Source organism: Ambystoma mexicanum, chromosome 7p, assembly GCF_040938575.1.
Source record: "Ambystoma mexicanum isolate Mex_15411 chromosome 7p, UKY_AmexF1_1, whole genome shotgun sequence".
Lineage (NCBI taxonomy): Eukaryota > Metazoa > Chordata > Amphibia > Caudata > Ambystomatidae > Ambystoma > Ambystoma mexicanum.
In genome coordinates this window covers 174,765,665-174,791,254 of record NC_090939.1, presented here as the reverse complement: position 1 = coordinate 174,791,254, position 25,590 = coordinate 174,765,665, and the positions used below count along the sequence as shown (strand labels likewise).

Sequence of the window (25,590 nt, the reverse complement as noted above, 5' to 3'; positions counted from 1 at the left end):
CTATGAATTACCGACCGATATTAACCTTTAACATCTGCTAGAATGGCATACGTTACGGCAGGACCCGCTAGTTTAAAACAAAAATATGTATCGCTCATTACTATTTGCATTTCTTTGCCTTTCCTCTGTGAATCCCTCACATTTTCCAATGCAAATTTTACAAATCCATGGTTAGGAGATGGTGATACATTTGAAATGCCCTTTGTGAATTATCAATAGGGACAGTGAGTGCTCATAATGCAGCTTTACAATTCATTTAAACAATAGAAACAGATAGCCTTATTAGAAAAGATACATTTCTGTTCTGTTTGTATCTGAATGCACTTACGCATCACTTAGATCACGAAACTGTACCTTAGTACATTCGGCTCTCATTACAAGTTTTGCAGTGCAGGAAAAGTGCTGGTAAAAGTGGTGCCACTTTTCCACACCGTAAAACTACAAGTTTGCCAGGCAAAAAACAGCTGGTATTTCCAGCACCGCTAATACCGGTGTCGGAAATACCGGTAAGCCCATCCATGGAGTCATGCAGCTCTCCATGGATTCGGGATTTACTGCCATTGCCAGCACCTGGTAATACCGGGAAATCAGATGTTGATAACAGGTCCATTTCCTTGTATCCCACCGGAATAGAACCCACGGGATACGTGGAAACTCGTAATGAGGCCCTAACTCTCACAAAAGAAACACCAATCTTTGGTCATTGACGACGTTTTTATCAGCAATCATTGGAACAGACAAAAAAATAATATAGGATTCTAAAACGATGACAAGTTTGCTTCCTTTATTAGGGGCACATACATTTGGAAATTGAAAAAAAAGCTTAGCAGAAGTTATAAAGCAGCTGGACTTCAAGATGGTAATGAATCCAGACCAGGTGCGGCAACCACACATGGGTCCAAACTGGAGTGATCGTCCTATAAGAGACAGGATAAAAAAATAAAAAAAAATCTCTGGGGCTTTTTGTAGAGCTGGAGTGGTGTAGATTGTCTCATTTTCCAGCTGAGTATGTCTTTTCAGAACCCCAGAGGTTTGAGGCTCCGTCTTATTGCAGTATTGCCATTAATGTCTGTGTTTTCCTCTGTGCAGGATTTTGGGTACACATTTGGACTCACCAACATTCTGAAAAAGAAAAAGCATAATATGGCGTGTTTTCATTCTCTTCATATATGCAACTTCAGTGATAACAAGTCAGAAGGAGTCAAACACTCTTCCATGAATACGTGTTGTTCGCGTGCGTGTGGGCAATAGCTAGCCGACCCGGCCATGACACGAGTTCAATGCCATTTTCAATTTGTGTCCTGATTTACCAAATGCTGAAGTCAGGCGAGGGGAGGCTCTAACAAGAGGGAGTGGCAAACGTTCTGGGTGTGGCCTACAGGGTAGGTAAGCAGACCAGAAGAGGGCATTCTGATGCCAAGAATACATCTCGAGAGCCTGCAAATATGTATTTTGGGGCACTCGGCTTTGTCTCGGATGGTCTTGTTTGCATTCACTATATATAGCGTAAAAAAATGAATAATTCTGTCTGGCTTGTAAATATAAAGCTGTCTATAAATACATGACTGTCTCAATAAATATACGCAATTCACCTTTTTCTGTAAATAAGTTACCTATAAGGGAGGGGCGTAGAGCACAGAGCATCAAAGTGGGTTGCTGGCTGCTTTGCATAAAACCAAAGAACATTTCAGTAACTAAGAGTGACCACAGATACAAGCATGCAACCCTTCTGAGCATGCAATGCACACTGGGCTTGGTGCTGGTTTAATTTGTCACATCACTCAGCCTAAAAGAAAAATGTCTCAAAACTACAAACCTTATACACTAATTTGCACAGCATCTGATTTTGGCTCTGATGCTTTGGTTGTTCTGCTTCAACAGAGGTTTACATCTCATTTCCCTAAATGTGTTCATCTCAAAGCTTGTAAATCAATTGCTGAGTGCATTGCAATTCCCAAACGCCAGTAAGTCTACTGGAGTGCACTTTCATGTTCTGAATTAACGCACTAGAGAAGGTGCTCATTAGTGGGAGAATGAGGGAGCTGCAGCAGTGTCCCGGCTTGGGGGGCAGTGTTTGGAGACTGCTGGGGCAGTGCCTCGGCTAGCTCCTGCCCACTTAAAGTCCTGGTTGCAATTAGTATCAATCGGTAGATTTTGGTCATTGAGGAGACTATCCAATCTGAGACTACGAGAAAACCTTTCTCCATGCATTGCATCGTGCATCAACACGCAAGAGAATATTTAAAAAAACCGGTTGTATTGTATACATTGACCTGTTTTTTTATATTTCCTATACAATGACTTTGGAGGAATTTAGCTCAAGCAGTATTTTGTAAACAAATCAAGTGGTAAATACTGCACAATTAAGTGTATAAATACCTTGTACCATTCACGGCGATTGGCCCATGAGTTTACCTACATTCAGAATGCGCATCCCCATCTGCTTTTAAAGATATTAGAGCCCTAGACATGGGTTATTTCTGAATTACTGCATGATTCCAACTGCCCACTTGCTTCCCAATCAATGTTCTAGATGCAGCACCTACCCAGAAAATTTCTTGGCAAAGTTTGCAGTGCATATACTGGGAAAGTCTGAAGAAAATATGATATGGCATTTATAACGCGCCTGTACACAAGTGTTTCTAGGTACGACAAGACAAGGAGGGGGAATCAAAACGAGGACAAAACAGCAATCGCACTAGGCCTTGTGTCATTCGGATCGCGCAAGCACAGCGAGGGGAGAAGGAGAAGTGCAGGTAACAGAGTGCAGCCAGCGGGTGGCTAATAAGTGCAGAGAGTGTGTGGACTGTAGGGTTACAGATTCAGACCACAAGTGTTAGGGGGACCAAGAGGCAATGCGAGGGACAACTGGACAGACAGGGACCTGGTCCTAAATTCACAGGGTGGCCAGGTGACCAGCATGGAACAGATGGGTCATCAGCAGGGGAGAGGAAGAGAGAAGGCAGAAGCGAAGAAGAAGGTCTTGAGTTGCTTCCGGAACTGAAGATGGTTCTGCCCAAGCTTGAAAGAGACAGGGAGGCTGTTCCAGAGGGAGGCCCCCGCCGAAGAAAGAGATCTGCCCCCAACTCTCTTCTTGGAAAAGCGGTTGACCCTCAGAGTTGGAGGTGGATGAGCAGAGAGCTTGAGAAGGGAGATACTTAGGAAGAGAGAGTTGGAGGTAGTGCAGACCCAGGCCCAAGAAAGCCTTGTGGACAGTGCAGAGTGTCTTGAACTTGATCCTTGCTATCACTGGAAGCCAATGAAGAGATTTCAGAGCTGTAGAGATACGATCCCTGGGCTTGAGGACAAGGATGAGTCTTGCAGTCCTGTTCTGGATACGTTGTAGAGGGTGGAGAGTAGAGGCAGGACAATTTAGAAAGAGGCTGTTGCAGTAGTCCAGCCTTCAGAGGACCAGAGTTCTGGAGACAGTGAGCTTCTGGGGAAAGTTTAAAAGGAAGGAATACCCCTGAGGAGGTGCAGCTGATAGTTCGACTTCGTAGAGACGTCAGAAATGTGAGGAGAGAAGGAGAGCATGGAGTTGAAGATGACCCCAAGGTTTTTAGCCTCACAGGTAGGAGAAGGAAGTGGACCCAGAGTGGGTGACCAGAGAGAGAGTAAAGGAAGGAGCTGGAGTTCTGCTGCATTGAGGCAGAGATCATTAGCGGCACACCACTCCTGAATTGCAGACAGTCAGGAATGAGAGAAGGAGTAGAGATGGCCGAGTGGAGAATGAAAAAGAGCTGGGTGTCAACCGCATAACACTGAAAGTTGGAGCACAGAGCAGCTGTGCAGTGAGCGAGAGGATCCAGGTATTGGTTGAACAGCCAGGGACAGCTGTTAGACCCCGGCGGAACTCCACAGGTAGAGAAACAGAGATAGAAGAGAGGAAGGACCCCAATACGACCTGAGAGGGTCGATCAGTGAGAACGGAGGTCAGCCAGGCATGGGCCTGATCAGTGATACCCGAGTTATCACAGAGGCACTTGATCAGGATGGCATTATTGACCATGTAAAAAGTAGAAGAAAGATTAAGGAGATAGAGGACAGAAGGAAGGTAGAAGCAACTTAGTGCCTATATGGAATGTAGCTTTCTCACCACATGCTTTCGTGGAAGGAGTGTTTTTTCTCAAATCTACGCTGGCCTCGTAATCACATTTTAATGAAAGTGCAGACCATGTTGGTGAAAGGTAAACCCAGACTATAGAAGACGTGCTACAAATAAGAAGAGAATAAAATTGGGAGGAAACACGGTATACCTGAGCTCCTTCCTAGGTGCTGGGCCTTCATTCCGGGAGGCACCCAATGACTGGAGACGACAGGATATTGTATTTATTAATTGAGCATTTGTTAGGCACCAATACAGCAGAATGGTGTTTCCAGGTGCCACAAGTTAAGATAGGGGGAGCAAGCGGAGTAAATAACAGTGGTAAAAACAGTAAATATACAGCCATGGTCCTCCTAGGCCTTGTGACATTCAGACATGCAAGTGCAGTGAGGAGACGTGCAGGAGATAGGGAAGGGGGAGCAAGGTATGGACAAGTGCTTGTGAGAGGGGGAGTCAAGGGCTAAGTGCTAGGGCTGGGGAATACCAAGGGTGGGATGCACAGCTGCCAGGCAGGGGGCCTTCAAGGGGAGTTCTGAGGGGGGTGCTGTTGTTGACTGGGTAGCGGGTCTGGTAACCTGTGAGATTCATGAAGGACGAGGCCGCTGGTCTCAGTGGCAGTGGGGTTATTAGCTGGAAAGGAAAATAGGAAAAGAGGTAGAGAAAAGCAGAGCTTTGAGTAGTTTCCGGAACGTAAGGAGTTCTGGCTCAAGTCTGAGGGGGGTAGAAGGCTGTTTCAAAGACAGGCACCCGCTGAAGAGAGCGACCTGCCCCTCACTCTCTGCTAGGAGAAGAGTTTGACAAGCAGAGAGTTGGAGTTAGAGGAGCAGAGGGCTCTAGCAAGGAAGTATTTAAGGGGGGGAAAGTAGGAGATAGCGTGGTCCCAGGCCCCAGAAAGCCTTGTGGACAATGCAGAGTGTCTTGAATCTGATCCTTGAGGCCACTGGGACCCAGTGGAGAGATTTTAGGGCTGGAGAGGTCTGACCTCTGGGCTTGAGGCCAAGGATAAGTCTAACAGCCCTATTCTGGATGGCTGAAGGGGGTGTAGGGAGGAAAGGGGGAGATTGAGTAAGAGGCTGTTGCAGTTTCCAGTCTAGAGAGGACCAGAGCTCTGGATATGTTGAGCTTCTGGGGGAAGCTGAGGAAAGGGAGCATGTCTCTAAAGAGGTGAATATGGAAGTGGGCCTTCTTGGCAAGGCCCAAGATGTGAGGGATGAAGGGGAGAGCGAGTTGAACATGACCACAAGGTTTTTGGCCTCACTGGATGGTGAGGGTAGAGGGCCCAAGGAGGGCAGCCAGAGGGTAGGAGGGAAACAGGGCGCAGGTATCCCATTGAGAAGGATCTCTGACTTACTGGCATTAAGACAGAGATCGTTGGCCGCACATCATGCCTGGATGGTGGTCAGACAATCAGGGATGAGCGAGGCGGAAGAGGAGGTAGTGAAGGGAGGTTTGAAGGAAAGCTGTGTGTCATCAGCATAACACTGGAAATGAGGAGAGAAGGAGGAGATAAGGTGAGTAAGAGGGGCGAGATAGATATTGAAGTGCAATGGTGATAGGATAGACCCCTGGGGGACACTGCAGGTAGAGAATGAGGTGGTGGAGAAGAAAGGGTCCAGTTGCAACTGGGAAAGGTGGTTAGTGAGGAAAGAGGGTAGCCAGTTCAGTGCCTGGTCCATGATGCCAAGGGTATCAGAAAACCGTTTTATAAGGATAGCACATTTGACCATGTCAAAGGCAGAGGAGAGATTGAGGAGAATGAGAACAGCACGAGAGTTAGAGTCCTGATTAGAAAGCATGTCTTCACGCGTGTTCAGGCGAGCAGTTTGTGCCTCTGGATGCCCGGAGGAAGCCAATAAGTTTAGTATGAAGGGTCAATTGGGGGTGGTCCAACTTTTCCAACAGTTTACCAAGGAAGGGGGTGTTGGCGATAGGGCAATAGTTAGCCAGGCGGATGAGCCAGCAGATGGCTTTTTTAGGAGAGGGTGCACAAGGGAGTGCTTATGCGATAGAAGGAAAAAGCCATTGCTGACATAGGGGTTACAGAAGTCGGCAAGAGTCGAGGTGAGAGAGAAGATGTTGTCCTTAATGGTTCTAGAAGAGCAGGGGACCTGTTTGGATTAGACCTTCATAGAGCGGACAACTTTAGAGACCTCATCAGGTGCTATGGGCAGGAGGGAAGGGAGCCAATGGAGGCAGGGGGTGGGGCAGGAGTGGTGGAGAGTAAGGACAGAATGTCTTAAATTTTATATGTGAAATGGGAGGCTAAAGCAGTGCAGAGAGCCTGGGAAGGAAGGAGAGAGGTGGAGACTGTAGTTGGATTGGCAAGTTCCTTGCAGATTTTGAGAAGTTCAGCCGTGTTGTTAGTGGCTCCAGAGATGAGGGCTTCGATGTGGGCCCTCTTCTTGGAGCGGATAGAAAAGCGGTATTGCCTTTGGAGCAGGCGGCAGGCCAGTCCATCAGAGGGTGAACCTGAGTCCTGCCACTTCCATTCAGAAACCCTGCATTTGCGTTTCAGAGAGTGCAGGGTTGCAGGATAGTGTGACACAAGGCATCTCTGAGCAATCTGAACAGCCAAACCATCTCTCCCATCCTGGACTGAAGAACCGCAGAAATCACCTTACCACTCATCCTGCACTGTCCACTGTTTTAGATGCATATGAAATCTTTTTCCAGTTCTGCTTTCTGGAATCTGGTTTTTAAATTATATCTAGTTTGTATACATTTGTCTTGAATGTTTGTGAGAATTTCAATTTATTTTGTGCAATTTACATATAAAAATCTGCATTTCCTTGTTAAGAAGGCCTCTGTTTCTCTACAGTGAGAATCATACCGGTCATGCAATGAAGCATGTTTTGGAGGAATCCGCTCTCTGTACTTCTTCCGCACTTTTTTATTCATGGCAGAAACTAATGTTACATGAAATAATAGGTCAAGTTAAGTCACATAGGATGTAGAATGATTAACAGAGACTATGAGGGTCATTGCGGGTTTGCTGGTAACCCGCCTGTGCTACAGGCAGTTTACCGGAAAACCCGTCTTACCGTTACCGGCACCCGATATCCCCGGTGTTACAGGGATATTACGGGTGCTGGCCGCGGTAAGTTCCCATTCCATGGAGTCCAAAAGGACTCCATGGAATGGGATTACTGCAATTATTTGCCGGTAGGGGCCTGAACTCCCAGCACGTCATGCCTGTCGGTAGTTCACTGCCCCTACTGGCAAACTAGGAATTTTTTCAGCTGAAAAAAAAAAATGTCCTCCGCGGGCTGGGAAATGTAGTCCGTTCTCCCTATCCGTGGTGGTCATAGTAAACAAAGAAAATGGCCGCTGTGGAAGGGGATAAGGGACTACATGTAGTCTCTTCTCTCATTCCATGGCGGCCATTCAAGTATATGGAAAAATAAAAAGTAAACAAAAAATTGCTTCCCTTTCAATGGTGGCCTGAGGGATAAAAAACAAAGTTTGGCGTGAGGGATGCGCGACAACGTGTTCAGGCTTACCGTGTGGTAAGGGTTGCAAACGCACCAATCGGTGCATTTGGTATATTTTTATAATAACCAGCGATGGGTACTGATGCAATATAAGGCCCTCTGTAAACTATTCTTGTAGTTTGAGAAAGGTCTTTGATAATAAGAGGCATAGGGCCTCATTACGACCCTGGCGGTATGGGGCAAAAGGTGCCGTAAAAGGTGCTGGCGCTGTTTACCCCGTACCGCCTCATTACGAGGTCCCGCGAGGGGAAGAAGGAGCAAACAACGGGCCAACTCGTAATGGCCCTTTGTTTGTTCCCTCTCCCATTCCCATTCAGCCCTATGGGGGCTGAAATGGGAATGGGGAAGGACCGGGTCCTGGTCCTTGGAGGGAGGAATTACCGGGCCTTCCGAACTCGGAATGGCCCGGTAATTCCTCATTCTGAGGACCCGGACCCGGACGCGATATCGGCGGCAGCCATGCTGCCAGTAGCCGCATGGCTACCGCCGAGGTCGTAATGAGGCCCATAGTGTTCATATACCCGTTGGCAGAATGTAAACATATATTTAAAAAAACTATGCTTCCTGTGCACATTGAATGAAGTAATCACCAATATATTCACACTACAAAGTGGTATTTCAGTGAAGGAGTACTTTAAATAGCATCGATTTAAAGACCCCCTTTGACATGTTCCACTTTACCAGGGGTTGCTTTCTAAGGTACAGTAGACATGTTTGGTAACGTGACATTATCGATTAGCCATGTTTCCTGAAAGCAAACGATGGCATCAAGTGGTTACTGCTCCAAAACATTGCACTTTAAAACTTTAGTCACGCAGGGACTACACAAATTTAAAAGTGGCATGCTTTATTGACCGGCCTCATTACGAGTTTGGACGTAGCCATGCTGTTTTTAGCAGCATGGCTACCCCCAAACTCGGGTCCGGGTCCCGCAAAATGGGAATTACCGGGCCATTCCGACCTTTGCAGGCCTGGTAATTCGAATTCGCGGGACCTGGACCCGGTACGTCACCATTCCCATTTGAGCCCCCATCGGGCTCAATGGGAATGCGGAGGATGCTAACAACGGACCCGTTAATGATGGGTCCGTTTTTAGCATCCTGTTCTGCTAGCGGGTACCGCTTCTGCACGTCTGGTCTGACCCGACGTACAAAGTGGGACCCGCTGCAGAACTCGTAATGTGGGGGCTCGGTATGAACGGTGCTGGTCCCTTACCGGCACGGTTCATATCGTGGCTGCCACAGTCGTAATGAGGCCCACTGTATGATATCATAAATGTTACTATGGCCCATCCCAGGTTTGTGCAGGACTTTCTCATGATTTATTATAGAACTCTCCCCCCGAAGTGGATCGAATATTGTTCTACGAAAAGGCCTACAGAATGTTTATAATGGTTTGTTAATATCTCCCAACCAGAAGCAGAGCTCTACCATCCAACCCATCCAGATCAGTCTAGTGACCAAGGGCCTCATTACACGGAAGGCGGTAATGGTTAACGGCCACCGTTAATGGTAACGGTGACCGTTAACCATTACCGCCTTACTACGAGGTCCCTTAGCGGGTTGGTGCTTTAACGCCTGCTTTTTGCAGGCGTTAAAAACCAACCCGCTAAGAGACCTCGGATCTAATTACGGCACCGCAAAATTGCGGTGCCGTAATTAGCGCCTTCCCCATTCCCATAGAGCCCTATGGGGCAGAAATGGGAATGGGGAAGGGCAATGGCGGAAGGGGGATTTACCGCCCCTCCAACCTTGGAATGGGGCGGTAAATCCCCTTTCCGCCAAGGCGGTGCCGGTATTTTACTGGCATGAGCCATGGCGCTAATAGCGCTATGGCTCACAGCCTTCCATGTAATGAGGCCCCAAGACTAAATAGGGGGCGCATTACGAGTGCGCCAGTCCGGTAAAAATTCCAGAAAATGTGATGGTTATGCTGGATCTGGCATTTTTACCAGACCGGCACACTCTGAGTTTGCCGGTAGGGGCTCTGATCCACCGGCAGGCCTGACCTGCTGGTAGTTCAGGCCCCTACTGGTAAATAATGGCCACAATCAGCGGCACCGGTAATACCGGTGCCAATGAATGCAGCAAACTCATTCCATGGAGTCCTATGGAATGGTAACTTACCGCCTTTGACTGCACCCTTAATACACTGGTAATACCGGGATATCAAGCGCCAGTGAAGGTAAGGCGGGTTTGCCGGTAACAAGCCAGAATTCCTGCCGGATTGTCGGCAAACCCGTAATGAGCCCCTAAAACTGTAAAACTACATGGCCATCCGCAAGAGCTTCCCACAAATAATTGATCTGTTTACCCCCAATGAGCCTAGAAGCGACTACTGAGTGGTCTGTAGCCTTTTTCCCCATTGCAGGTAGCTCTGGCTTCATGCAATGTAGCCGGACTACTGCCCAAATGTGATGATGTTGATTGTCAGGAATGTGTGGGGCTTCTGTGTTATAGGAGGCTAAAATGGAGTATGGTCGATCTTGAAACAACTCAACAACCTCTGTATAAGAGCATTGTTCCAGTGCAAGAAGACTACCAAGAATACATACATTCTAGAATAATAAATATGGCACGGACGTACACGTCCATACAAAAGGCAATAGTCACTTTTGCCACATTCCTTAGCAGAACCAAAAAGAGCCATCATGCCAAAAGCCGAAGTTTCCATGAAGCGCAAAAAAAAAGCAGTAATGGAGGCACGGTAGCATGCGACCCGGCTGTGTTTCAAAATTGAAAAACGAGTACAAGCAAATCATTAAAAGCAAAAAAAAAATACCATGTGATTAGATTAGAATGGTCATCGTTAATGTCTCCTACCCAGAAAAGAGACCAATCGTTTTTCTGTGTTATAGCAGGTGAAGGTCGCGAGCAGAAGAACCCCAACAGACCCCTGCTACTATCTCTCCTGAGACATGGTTCTCTCATTCCAAGACACAGCAAAACCATTCCTCTGGTTTGTAATGAAGCCGAGGTGTCTATTGCTTTATTGACACAAAAAACAGGGAACGCACATGGCCCAGATGAACAGCCAATGGATTTTGTATTCAATGAGGGTCTGGGTACCTCTTTACATACTTATTTAAACACATTAATACATCATATGTTCTGCCCAGCTGTAGGAGGTCTTTAGATAAAGCACCAATTTTTAAGGGGGAGATTGCAAGCTGCTGGAGAATTAGAGTTCACTATCGCTCATTGATTTTCTGGCTAAGGAACAGGGCAAGATACCCCTCACTTCCTTCAATGACTGAGCTGATGAGATTTATCTCAAATGTCCCATGGTGTTTCAGAGCGAACAAAGCCACAACTGAGCATTGTTGTCTTCTCTGTCTATTGATTCAAAAATGTGTCATCCAAAGGAAAATTACGTCATGTTTGGTCTTCGTTGACTTAAAACCAGCGTTTGAATGGGTAAACAGGAACACGTTGTGGCAAATTCTCCTAAAGGATGAAATTCCACCTGCTCTCCTAGAAACGATAAAGTTACTACACAATAGTAATCCTGCCAGAGTGAGCTATGATACAGGGGGACAATGCACTAAAGAGCTTGATACAAGGACGGGCGTGAGACGGGGATGCATGCTTACACCCACCCTGTTCTCAAGCTACATAAACAAACTCCCACCTTGCTCAAGAACTTGACTGTGATGCTCCGATGAACAGTGGCATATCCAGGAGTGGCCTGGGGTGACACATGCTGCCCCTGGAATCTTATTGGCCACCCCACTATCCTAAACTATGATCATTAAACTTTAAACACAGGAATGTAAGAACCCAATGTTAGTAGTTGAAGTAGATATGGGCAGTGGAGACAAATAGTAAATTAATGCTACTCAGACGTGCGTGTGTGAGTGTGTGTGCGTGCGCACGCTCGTTCTTCATGCCACCCCTGCATAAGTCAGTGCCCCACTGGGTCCACCCCAGTCAAAAGAGTCTGGACAGGCCACTGCCGATGATGATCGCAGATAATAGAGGAGCTATTCTGTTATATGCTGATGACGAGGTGTTGCTCTCTCAATCCATATCTGGTGAAAATAAACAACTTGATACCTTAAAGAGTTTTTGCACTGAGCACAATCCAATAGTAAACTGTAATGATGGCTTGTAACTCATCAAAACGTTGAAGGTCCACTTTAAATAAAAAAATAAAAATAGTGTATCAAACAAGACACCCAGTTTGACTATCTTGGCCAGAGAATGATGTCAAATGGTTCATAGGGAGAACAAATGGTACGTATTAAATGCATTTTTCGCAATAGGTTGGAGCTTTCTTGAATGTTTTGAACACATATGTAGGTATGATATGATATGGCATTGATAACGCGCCTATACACAAGTGTTTCAAGGCACGACGAGGCAAGGGAGGGGGAACAGAGGGAAGACAGACAACGATCCTACTAGGCCAGGTGTCATTCAGATCACCCAAGGGAAGGGGGAAGAAAAGTGCGGGTGGTGGGGGGGAGAATGTGCAGTACATGGGATAATAAATAATACCATAAAATAAATAAAGAACGTTCAGCTGGTGGCAAGTGCAGGGTGAGTGCAGACATAAGTGCTGGTTTGGGGACTGCAGGGATACAGAAAACAGTTCCCAGGTGCAGGGGTTGCCAGGGAGGCAGCGCAAGCGTGCAACTGGCAGGGCTTGGGCCCGAGATCAGATGGGTGGCCAGGTAACCCATGCAGTCACAGGTATAGTCCCAGAAATGGAGGTCCTTAAAGCACAGGCACGCAGCGCTGCGGTATCCAGGACTGAGCTCTGTAGCCATGATTCAAATACCCAGATTGAGGAAAACTGCTTTATTAAGAATATGCTAGGACTAGCCAGTAGAGCTCTCACGGTCCCCTTGTATCATGATCTCGGTTTCAGCCCACTTAGTTATGAGGCAAACATCAAGCCTATCTTTTGTTGGCTGTGCCTCAGTACAATGGAGGACAGTTTTATAATTAACAACTGGCATGGGTGTTGGTCGAATCTTCAGAAAAACCAACCTGCAAAGACACTGAGTTGATTAAATCTGCCCTGTATGTTTCCAGTTACCAGGGCTCTAGAAGAAGAACCTAACTGATTGTGAAGGTCTGCGTAATTCTTTAAAAAAGTAATTATGATACAGGGTTTCTATATATGGCTTCCTGACCTTGCACTATCTGCCCTTCCAAGCAATCTGAGGCTGTGAAAAATATTTTACTTGGTTAGTAGACCCGAAGAAAAGAGTCCGGTGTTATACAACGCCTACATTGCCGATTACAAGATCAGTGAATTTGAAGTCCCAGCATTCCCCCCGACCTTCGGGGGTGAACCTTTACCGCAACTAATTCATGCAGATGAAATATCATTATCGATCAGACTCAGATAGGCCTTCAGAGAAAATTGGATAACTTGGCCTCGTATATTAAAACGAACGACTTGGAAATAATTCCAAAACTAAGATAATGTCTTTCGAACCTGCAAAAAAGAAAAATGAAAACTCGAAGTGGTGCATCGAGGGGAAAAAACTAGACAGAGGGCCTCATTACACGGACAGCGTGCTATTAGCACCTTGGTCCATGCCGGTAAAATACCGGCACCGCCTTGGTGGAAAGGGGAATTACCGGCCTATTCCAAGGTTGGTGGGGCGGTTATTCCCCCTTCCCCCATTGCCCTTCCCCATTCCCATTTTTGCCCCATAGGGCATAATGAGAATGGGGAAGGTGCTAATTACGGCACCACAAATTGCGGTACCGTAATTAGCTCCCTGGTCCCTTTGCAGGTTGGTTTTTAACGCCTGCAAAAAGCAGGCGTTAAATTCTCCAACCCGCAAAGGGACCTCGTAGTAAGGCTGTAAGGGTTTACCGGTACCAGTAAAATACCGGTACCGGTAAACCCTTACTGCCTACCGTGTAATGAGGCCCATAGTCACCAGTTTTAAATACCTTGGCGTGACTCTCAGTTCAAACAGAAAGGACTTACCCATGCAAGAAGCCCTCCAAGAAAAATTGAAATCCTTGATTGCACAGATGAAAGCTGTAAATAGGAAATATGGGAGATTCTTATTTATACCAGTTCTAAACTTCTATAAGGCCAAGATTATACCAAGCTTAACATATGGCTTGGAAGCAATGCCAAATCTTCCAGAAACTTTGTGGGACAAGTTAGAAGGAAAGTTTTGGCGAAGGGCCTTGTCACTCCCGCAATCAACATCAATAGCATCGATCCGGAGGGAGCTAAGTCTACAATCCATCTCATCGATAGTGACTCGCAACAGAATCATGCTATATAGGAAGATAATCGACCTTGCAAGCCCCCATTTATTCGGCCTAATAAATAAGGAACTCCAGGAAAACAGCACCAAGATCATATCAAGATGGGTCAAGGATATTCAGACAAGACTTGGCCAAATCAACTGCACAGAGGAGGACCTTCTAAAAAATCCGACAAAAATTTTAAAAAGCTATTATTCCAGGACTGGATATTAACACAAGATCAAGCTGATCGAAATAAACTGACAAAGAATATACCTCTGCTGATAAATAAAGTAAATCAACCTCCTAATTACATGCAAACATTTCCCAACAAAAAACTGAGGGAAAACTTTATGAGAATAAGATTGAATCTATTAATGACTAAAGTGGTAGCAGCCATAAGGAGCAAACAAAGTGAAAATCTCTGCCGCGTCGGTCAAGATAAGGAGTCAATCGAAAACTTACGACACCTATTATTAAACTGTTGCGCCCTTGATCAACAACGAAAGACTTACTTTGGTCACATTCTCTATGATCTTCACTTTTATGATGAAAATGAATGGTGGTCACACCTCCTGAGTGGAGAAATAACAACGTGGGTGATCGCTGTTACAACATTTTTCGAGAGTTTAAAACTATAGACTATAAACTCATACTGAAAATGGAGATGAAATACCGTAGAAGATACAGTTGGGGGGGGGGGGTGGAGTTTTCGAAACTTAGCAGAAATCGCATTTGGAAAAGAAAGGAGACCCAATGGGGTTTTGATCATCCAAAGAAGCTAACCAGTTACGTGGAGTACTTCACGTTTTTCATTTTTTTCTTCATTTTATCATCCGCCCCCTCCTTAGGACCTCAACTTTTTTCTTTTAAAAGTTTTTATCAGACTACAGAAAATGATAAATTGTCAACTCTTGACAAAATTGATTTTCAATTAAAACAAGTATAAAAAAAATAAAAAAAGAGTCCTTTTTATGAAGTTTAGAATAAATATTTTACCACTGTCCGCATTTACAACCAAATGGAACTCATCGTACACAGATAAATGCCTATATTGCACTGAAACTATTGAACATGAATTGATCTTGATGTTTTACTGTGAATGGTATGTTAAGATAAGGAAAAAGTGTATTTTCCTGATATTGTTTGCTGTTGAGATTTATAGGACGAGAGAGGCACTTTTATTACTGAAAACTGCTGCTACTGAAGAAACTGTAATAGCAACTGCTAACTCCATCGATTGCGCCTGGTATCCTCGTACAAAACTATTGGACCAATTTGACAGAGCAGGGTTTTGGTTTGTTTTTTAATCAATCAATTATTAAATCTTATCTTATTTTTTAGAAGATACAAATGTTTGGGTTTTGATATGTCATTTTAACTAATGAGTTAGGCTAGCACAGTTTCTCCTTCAGTGGTCTTATTTTGAGATCAAGAATGCTTTACTACTGCAGTATGGTTACTCTTATATATTGTTATATGTGTAACAGGCATGAGCGATTTCTGCATAAAGGTTATACATGATGTTCACTTGAGGATATGATATGATGATACAATAGGTTATTTATAACGCACTTAATACCCAGAGGATTCTAAGCGCGGAACCGGGGATCGAACCTGTGTTGCTCCGTGTCGTCTTATTTCCAGGGTGAGCACCTGGCCCCTGAGCTATTCTCCTGAGATCATTATGATGGGAGGCAATTGAACAATGAGTACCAGATTATCTCAAGGTTATCCACAAAAAGGTCTGATCATATCAATCAAAATTGCAGAGGCAAAGGTCACCATAGATTTCCTAACACATCCATCTCTTCAATAACGCTGCTAACTATAGATTCTGTGAAGAGGTAATCCTCAATTGCTAAATTGATTAAAGCACTTCTCTTTTCTTGCTCCTCAGTGCCCTGGGGGATATCACTCTCTGTGATTGTCTTTTCTTATAATCTTGTGCCCCTCTTCCCTTTAGCCAAAGCTTGGCAGAGTAGACAGTAGTTGGATTAATGTCAAACCCCACTTCATTATCCTATCACTATTGTGGGATATCTTTGTAGTAGCTACCTCGCCTATGGCGGTGCCGCCTCATCAAAACTCTTCAAAATGTGTATTTTAATACTCAAACACCCTGTTTTTTCACTCTTTTAATTCACTTGATACTGTTTCCCATTATATTCCCCCCTTAGAGACACATCAGGCTGATTAGAACTCTCTCCTTAGATATTTTCAAAAATTGTATCACCTGAACCATAATCTCTTACATCCTCTGGAACTTTAATTAGCAATGATTTGTAATACTTTCTCAGGCTTTCAAGAGATTGTTGTTCCATCAAAGACTACTAAGCCCAACTTATTAGGTTCATTATAATAGCAGTTTATTCCTCTTCTGTATAGTGTGACTTGATGACTTGATTACATCTCCCAAAGGCAGACAAGAAGGAAGCCCTGTGGGTCAGTTCCCATTCCCTGACCATCACCTGACACTGCAGGAGCAGCGCTGCCCTTTCAACTGGCAAGGTAAGCCCTGAAGGTCTTTCTTATACGAATGTGGGCTAAATTTGAATTCTGTGTGGTGAGTGCTCCGTACCAGCTGTAATTGATTGGACGAGCCTCATCATCCTGCTCAGGGGAAGCACACATGTGGGGCAGTATTTGTTAAGCTGTTTAACCTTTGTTGTAGCCAGTTGGCTATCTGAGTTCTTTTTGCCAAATTTGCTTCAAGATGGCCACTGCCTCCTCATGCAGAGGAGTTCATGCATAACCTGGCAAGCCGCCTCTTTGATTGGGCAGCCTTACTTTTAAAGTACCAATCTTGAGCGCCAGCAGGCAAAAGCCGGCCCCTTTGTTAAGGCCCCAAAGTAAGGCTCCTTTCTGAGCCTGTAGGGGCCTCGGAGGCTCCCCATTTAGTCCCCCGCAGCACCTCACACTCCACCACCTCTCAGCCTCATGGAACAGCTACCCCACGAACCTCTGCCTCAGGAGCTTTGTTCTCCCACCAAGAATGCCTGTGAGTCATGTTCTGGACATTGTTATGCATTTTCACTAACTCACACAACTGTTGAGCCTATGCCTATGTCATTCTGCCTTTCTATGCCTTACTATATCCCTTCTCCTTAATACATGTCTATGCTTTTTGGTAAATGTGATTCCTGGTGTGTTTTTAACTACTCCTCACCACCATTTTGCATTTGCTTTTCTGTGCTTTTTGGTAAATTCGAATCCTCGTGTGTTTTTTAACAACTCTTCACCCCAATTTTACATTGGATTTCTATTTGGTAGATTCAAATCCTGGTGTGTTTTTAACAACTCTTCACCCCCATTTTTCATTGTTTTTCTGTGCCTTTTGGTTACTTCGAATCGGGTATGTTTTTAACAACTCTTCACCCCCATTTTACATCACATTTCTGTGCTTTTGGTAAATTCGAATACTGGTGTGCTTGTAACAACTCTACACCCTCATTGTTGGCACTCATGTGTTTCTATTGCATCTTTTTTCTCACTTTTTGGCTACTAGGCTGCCTGGCGAGTTTGCGTTTGTGCTGTGCAGTCTCTCCTCTATCATCCATCCTTATCTCTCTGCCACCCCTATCGCACTCACCATCTCCCCAATCTATTCTAACTGCTATACCATCACCTATCCTCCTTTTCTCACGAAGTCTGAAAGGCAAAGATTTGAAAAAGACATCCTGACCACTAACCCGGTCTACCCATTGCAGACACCTACGTCAGCACAACTTCCAGACAGCTTTTCACTGATATCCTCTTTTCTGTCCCCTCTCCACATCTTTGGACTTCTCATCTTATCTCTGCTCTCTCTCCTCTCACATGTTCACCCATTAATGGTGGCACGCAATGGGAAGTAGACTTGGTGGGCTTCTCATCATCCAGGTGTATCAATAATGTCTATCACAATTACACTATCATGGCTCAGGGTACTCAACACAACAACCTCCTTTTTGACTGGAACTTGCCGTCCATCTTCAACTTCCTGCCTACACAGGTTACTCCTTCTTCCTCTCTCCCAGTTCCCCCCTCCTCTGACTGGTGTACCACGCCACTGCACCCTTCTTCGGAAAAACTTCAAAGGCAATGACCTGCTGCATTTAGCTACTGTTAAGGAGAATTCTCCAGAATGGCTAATTTCCCTTACCTATCGAGTCCCTCAGCAGCTTTGCTGGATTTCTAGGATTTATGTTTTCACCTGGTAAGAGTGTGAGCCTTTTTTTCCCAGTCTTAAATGTGTTTTGCTGTGTGTGGTGAACATTGTCTTGTGTTCATAGACTGTGGAGCCTCACCTACTCCATAGGCATCATCTTTTTACTGTGTGTTACTGACCCAGTACAAACTATCTTACATAGGGTTCTGGAAAGGGTTAATACTTATCCCTTTTTGTCTGTTTCTCTTGGAACATTGTTTCGTCCCCTTTTCATTAAGACTTGGCTGGTGGCAGTGGTAACTACCCTATTTTTCCTACCGCGGTTATCTTAAATAGCCCTGGTATTGTTTTAGGCTATCTTGGTAGCCTAGAACTAAAACCCGCTGGACCATATACGTTTTTATACGGTTCCAGCTGGGTTTATTCACCATTTCTTTATGTAAAAGTCTTTCTTGTGTTTTACTCTGCGCGCCAAACCAGGTTTGGTTCCTTTGTTCGCCGTCCTTTCGCAGGCTTCTGCACAGAAGCCCTTCTTAGGCGCCTGTATGTCTAAGGGGGACAGGATGTGAGGGATGGGTTTAGGACTCCCTGCACAGGGTCTCCTTGGAGACCCATGTCGCACTCTGATATGATTGGCTGTGGTGACTGTCCCAGCGAGACAGCCACCCAGCTGTGTGATAGACAGCCAGGCTGTGTGAGCGGGGGAAAACTGTATAAAAAGCAGGTCTTTTGGGCTGAGAAGGCAGAGTCGCTGGATCGAGAGAGCCGACGAGAAGCTGACAGAAGAGGAACTCTACCACGACTGAACCTCCCCGTGAAGCCTTGCTGCGGGTCCGAATCTTCAAACTTCTACAACAGGGAAGATCTGCAAGGAATCTTCTCCCCTTGAGCTGGTGGGAACAACCAGCTCAGCAAACAGCAAGCCAGGCCTCCATCCTCTGGTCGAATTTGCTGTACAGAGCTACAGTGAACCGGATAGCCAGGCGGAACAGACCCTGCTTGGGTTTTAAGGAGTGCACCTTTTATCCGTCTCTTTGCTCCATTGGTGGTTTCTTCCCTGGGCAGTGCAGGACCCTCCAGTCTTCCTCCTTCTTGTCAGTCTGACAGTCGCTTCAGGAACCGTGAACCTGCAGGACCTGCCAGGAACGTCTGCCGCAGTTACAGCATTCTTCTGCTCTAAAGGTACTGTGCTAACCCGGTTGTTCGCTTCGTCCAGCCGCAGTGAAAGTGTGTGAAATCTTTCGGCAATCCAAGGGCTTGTCCTTCACCATTCTTTAAAGTAACTTTTCGTCCGACCAACTTTGTTCTGAATTCTTGGCAAAGACTTAACCGCAAACTACCCTGAACTGTGTGATCCTCTGCAAAGAGTTTGGTCCATTGACTTTGGGCCAGGTCCCTTTAATTTGATTTCCTCACTGTAGTTCCTTTTTCTAGATTGCCCTACTTACTTACTTGTTGGTGTCGCTGAATTTCTGTCCAACTTTGTCTTTCCCTCCCTTTTAAATTGCTGGAGTGCCATTTTGCTCACACTTCATTTTGAGCCTAACTTGTCCAGAATCTATTGGGTGCGGTGTAGTGTATTAGAATCGTGATTTTTCAACTGCTTGATAATAGTGAAATGTTTAATAATTGATGTGTGAATAAATATATATTCTTTTACTCACAAACCTTGAGTCAGTGTTTGTTTGAATCATAGTAATTGCTGTCCTTTGTGTATCTATTGATACTTCTCACTTTACTCTTGAGATAAGTCTGGCTGCTCAGCCATCGCTACCACTTTACTGTGTAGTACAGGCTTGTACCAAAGGTGAATTTGTACTGTCACTTGTAGTCCTAATTGTGTGTGGTGCTCCCAAAGGGTACTGCATATAAATCTGCCTAACAGCCACGCTTAATGAAACATCGTGCTATCAAACACTCTGCCGGCATCTGCCTCCTCCTTGAAGATCTTGACCTCGATATCCTCGCTCTTACCAAGATGTGGTTAAATTCCAGCTAAGTCACTGCTTTTGACTCCCTTCTCGCTGATGGCTACAAGAAAATCTCCAAACCTCGTCCTAACCGTGCTGGTGGTTGGGTTGCCCTGATCTTCCCTGAGTGGGTCCCTTCTTCCCTCATACCCCACCAGCCATACTCCTGCTTCGAAAGCCTGGTCTCCAAGCTGGTCATCTCTCCCACTTCCTACCTGACCATTGCCACTATCTACAGGCCACCTGGCTCCGTCACCGTGTTCCTCTCAGAATGGGCTGATTTCTCCTTCTCTGTCCTCACATCTACCTCTGAACTCCTTTTCCTGGGTGACTTCAACATCCACTTTGATTCCTCAATCATGGCATCCACACTATTCCGTGGCCTCTGCACTTCGCTCTCCCTCTCCATTCTCCCCTCTGGTCCTACCCACTCAGCTGGACACTCTCAATGCCTTGATCCACACAGACCTTTTTCTCTCTGCTCACTTACCACCCCACTCTCGTGGTCAGACCAATCTCTCCTCTCCTGTCCCCTGGGTCCTATCTGTTGTCTGATCACACCTCTCCCCCCAGTTCTGCCAACCTCAATCACGGACATCCGCCTGATAAAATGAGTGTCAGATGCTGCCTTCGCATCCACCTTCACCCCCCTCTCCTCCCACTGCAGACTCTATCTCTGCCTCCATTCTCAGCAACCTCCATCTTGCCATCACTAACACTCTCAACATTCTTGCCCAAGTCATGAGCATCCACCTGAAACATGCCACTAAGTGTAACACCTGGTTCGATTCTGAACTTGCCACCCTGAAACAAAAGTGCAGAGCTGCGGAACGGAAGTGGTAGACCTCAGGCTCAGCCTCCGACAAATTGGCCTGTCGCCTTCTCCAAAGGCAATATAGACTCTTCATTTGTTCCAAGAAAATGGCCCACATCCAGGCTTGCATCTCTGGTGCATCCAACAACACAGCTGAACTCTTTAAAATCTCTTTAAAATCTGCAAGGAACTAGCCAACCCTTCTGAAGTCTCCACTTCGCCTCACCTCTTCCCTCTCAGACCTTCTGCAATACATTGGCCACACACTTCACTTAAAAAACCAGGACATCCTGAGCACTCTCTTTTCCTTTTCCTCCTCCCATCCACCTGCCAGCTATGGCCTCCCATCCTCCCTCTGCCTTTCTCTCCTCCTTCTCTCATATCACATCTGATGAGGTCACTAGAGTTGCCCACTCTATGCAGGTCTCCTCCAAACTTGACTCCCCCTGTTCTTCCAGAACTATTAAGGACGATATCGGCTCTCTTGCCTCTGCACTTGCTGATTTCTGCAATCATTCTCTTGCTACTGGGACTTTCCCCTCTTCCCTCAAGCACTCTCCTGGGCACCCCCTCCTGAAAAAACCTTTTGCCGACCCCTCGTGTCCGGTTGACTACTGCCCCATCTCTATCACCCCCTTCCTCGGAAAACTCTTGGAGAAGCTGGTCTTCCCCAACTGACAGAATACTGAGCTTGTTGGTTGCCTACACAACCATCAATCTTGATTAAAAGCATGAGAGGCATGGAAACTGCTCTACTGAACACCCGTGAAGAACTGCTTGCATCTTGACACTAACTCTCCAGCTGTTCTCCTTCTACTTGATCTCTCCTATGCATTTGATACGGTCAACCACTCCATCCTCATAAAACGGCTCCACGATACCCTTGGTATCACGGAGCGGGCACCGGACTGGCTGACCTCCTTCCTCACAAACCGTCCTTCCCAGGATATCCTGGGCTCTTCTCTCCCTCCTGTCTCCACCTGTGGCATTCCCCAGGGCTCCAACCTTTCTCCCTGGCTCTTTAACATCCATCTTGCTCCTCTTGTACACCTAATTTCCATGTTCTCCCCTTACTTCAAGTGCTATGCAGATGACAAAATTCTTCTTCAAACTTCGCTCTGATCCTCTCCTTACTTCCTCCATCATTCCTGATGGCCTATCTGCCATCCAGTCCTGGTGTGCCTCCAATGATCTCTGCCTCAATGCCAGCAAGGCTGAGATCCTTCCCATTGGGACTCCTGCTCCGTCTTTCTTCCCTTCACTCTGGCCACCCTCTATGGGTTCTCCCACTTCTCCTTCATCTGAAGCCAGAAACCTTGGAGTCATCTTTGACTCCCCTCTTTCCTTCCTCCCTCACATCCATAACCTTGCCAAGAAAGCCCACTTTCAACTCCACCTCTTCAAGGAATCCATCTTTTCCTCACTTTCCCCAGAAGCACAATGTCCCTAGAGCTCTGTTACTGTCTAGGCTGGATTATTGCAACAGCCTCTTCCTTAATCTGCCCTCTTGCTCTCTACGTCCCCTCCATCTTATGCAGAATAGGGCTGCAATACTTATCCTTGGCCTCAAACCCAAGGACCACATCTCTCCAACCCTGAAATCTCTCCACTGGCTCCCAGTTTCTGCAAGGATCATATTCAAATCCCTCTGCATCATCCATAAGGCTGTCTCGGGCCGGGAACCACTCTATCTACAACTGGCTCTCATCAAATTCTCTCACTCCAGATCTTTACGGTCCTCCGGCACCAACTCTCTGCATGTCAAGCGCTTCGCTAAACAGTAAGCTGGTGGCCTCTCCCTTCCTCAAAGTCTTGAGCTGGATCGCCTCAAATTCCAGAGGCTTCTCAAGACTTTCCCTTTCTCCTCCTCCTTCCCCCTTTCCCTCACCTGCTAAATCCCACAATCGCTGAGTTTGGTGACCAGGACCCTTATGCGTCCTTCTGGGTCCTGGTCTAAACCCCCTGCCAAAAATCGCTTCCAACCTCCGCTAACTCCCAGAACTTGCTTTTGGATGCCCACTAGCCTGTGCTGTCTAACAAACCGGATCTTATTGTATTGGCAGTTGACCACTCTTACCAAGTGATCTCTGCCAGGCACTTGACAGCTGCTTGCAACTTACTCCCTAGCACTTCCCTCCATGGAACTCCTAGCACTTACCCCCCCTCCCTCGTCCGTTCTCTCCCTCTGCACTTGTTCTGAATACTCACAAGTCCTAGTAGGACCAACTCTCTTTTTCTCTTCATTAATATATTTGCCTTTCGTTCCCATGTTCCCTCCATATTGCCCTGTGGGCTCTTTGAAACATAATTTACTTGATGTATAAGCGGTTTACGAATGCACAATAAAATAAATAAATAAAATACACACCAGAATTGAGACTGCAACCATCCAAGTGGTGGACAATACACTCAGAATTACCGACAATGGGGACTTGTGTCTCCTAGCGCTCTTATACCTCTCAACTGCCTTCAACACAGTTGATCGCCAAATACTCCTTGGGCCTCATTATGACCCTGGCATTAAGTGTTTAACAGCACCGTAAAAGGCTGCAGCACCGTTAAACACCTAGCGCCTAATTACGAGGTCCCTTTGCGGAACCCGACCTTAACGGCTGGTCTACACCAGCCGTTAAAGTAGGGACCCGCAAAGGGACATTGGTGCTAATTACGGTACCGTAATTAGCGCCTTCCCCATTCCCATTGAGCCCTATGGGGCAAAAATGGGAATGGGGAAGGGCCATGGCGGCATGGGGAATTACCGCCCCACCAACCTCGGAATGGGGTGGTAATTCTCCATTCCGCCATGGCGGACTCCAGCATGGACCATGGTGCTAATAGCCCCATGGTTTAGCGCCGGAGTCCTAATGAGGCCCCTTGTGTCCAAAAGGCATTACCTTAAACCGGTAGACGCCTGCTGGGGTGGAGAAAGCAGTTTTCTCCTTGGCATGGTCTGTCAGGGCTATTTGCCAATAGCCTGACGTGAGATAAAATGTACTGAGGTACTTGGCTGAACCAAGTTTGTCCACCAGTTCATCTGTCCTTGGTAAAGGATGGGCATGTTATGTTATGTTATGTTATTTTGCACTTATATAGTGCCTTATATACCGTTGGTATGGTCTGAAGGCGCTGGTAGGTTGAACGCCCTTGGGAACCAAAGTTCAGGTCAGTAGAGAGAGTAGGGAGAGTTAACGGCATGTGTGCGCACCGGGTATGTGTGCAGCTGGTGCGGTATACGTGAGGTAGCTGCTTCTTAGCGGTAGGTGTGGTGGTTGAGGTCTGGGGTATGTGTTTGTTCTGGCAGGATTTATCCAGACCGACTGTGGCTGCGTTAGGCCTGAGGAGAACGCCTGGCTGGAGGAGTGTGTAACCAGCAATGTTTACTTAGAGTGATGGGGAGTGAGCGGGAGGTGTTGGTATGAGAACAGTTATACCGAATGGTGTCATAGTATCTCTGTGTTCTAGTTGAGTGGTGGTGTAAAGAAGAGAGTAAGCGTGGGGTGTGATATGATGGGTTACATGCTCTTTTAAACGTTCCTGCATTCCAGACCATACTATGTACGTCGCGCAGTTCTATGCGCTCCAGTCCGTTCTACAGACTTTTATTCATTCCATGCGTCCCCGACAGCGCTACACACTCAGGTCTGCTCGACGCACTCATGCATTCCAGTCCGCCCCGCGCGCTCCTGACTGCCCCACGCATGCACTCCTGTCTGCGCCTGTATTGCGCACTCACCCGCTCCCCGTACTCACCCGCTCCCCGTACTCACCCGCTCCCCGTACTCGTGCTTTCCACGCATTCAACATTAATATGCACTCATCAGCCCCTTAGAGTCATTCGCTAATACGCAGTAATCCTGTTCTATAAATTCATCTCCTCTCTACACGCTCCTCCTCTCTACATGCTCATACGTTCTGTACAATCATCAGTTCTACATTTGCTTCTCTGTATTTATGCCCTCATCTGCCGTACACGCTCGTCCGATCTACATACCCAAACACTCTACACGCTCATCCGCTTAACATGTTCATCCATTCTATACCTCATCCGATCTACATACTCATTCAAATTACACATATTGAATCTTTATGGTAAACTGCAGCTAGGGTAATGGGGTGAGGATGTTTTAGTCCAGTCATTAAGAATCCAGAGCAGTCTAGAATGTTTCAATGGGTTCAGGTTGTCTCAGTTGATACCCGATTTTAGTTGGCCATTGCCCTTTATCTACACAACACACACAGCTCACATGCTGGCAGAAGTAGCCAAGTCAAAGCTTTCAGTATGTGAATGAGGCGGATGAGTTTCAGCGTCACCTGGATCCCTTTTGAATCACACACATTCACTTTATAGCTCCTCAAAATGTAAAGTCAACCAAGGCCTTTTTGGGAGGGGTTGTGAGTTGCAGAGGCTTGTAAAGTCTATGCTGGGTGGGAGCTCTGGGGAATGCTTGCACATGCAGTTCAACTAATGTACATAATTCGTTTTTTGGCTATTCCCTAGTAGCTTAGGCTACTTGGTCGAGTGAGGGGAGGGAACTTTTATTGCTGAAAAGCACCCCAGAGCTTTAACAACAACATCGACATTGCTGCCCATTACAAATCAATAATGACATTAAAAAAAAGGACAGCAGGAAATGCCATCAAACTAGAGCATGGGTGTCCAAATAGCATTCCTTGAACAGGCCAACAATCAGAAAATAGTTTCAGCAGGATTAGGAATAATTGCAAATATGATCACTCAACCAGAGCAGTATTTGCCTTTCCAACTCATCTACCCCCAGAGTTATGACTGAGGGTAGGGTGGAGCTATGTTACCAAAGCTGATCAGCTACCCACATG

General features: G+C 46.2%; 1 long non-coding RNA gene across 1 annotated transcript in view; it reads right to left on the bottom strand.

Annotated features, from left to right (window-relative positions):
• Window positions 1–769: 769 nt before the first annotated feature.
• LOC138526536 (uncharacterized) overlaps window positions 770–25,590 on the bottom strand; it is a 115,818-nt gene continuing 90,997 nt past the window's right edge. The window contains exon 3 of the long non-coding RNA XR_011283612.1: window positions 770–1,122. This is a non-coding gene — a long non-coding RNA (uncharacterized lncRNA). The remainder of the gene's footprint in view (window positions 1,123–25,590) is intronic.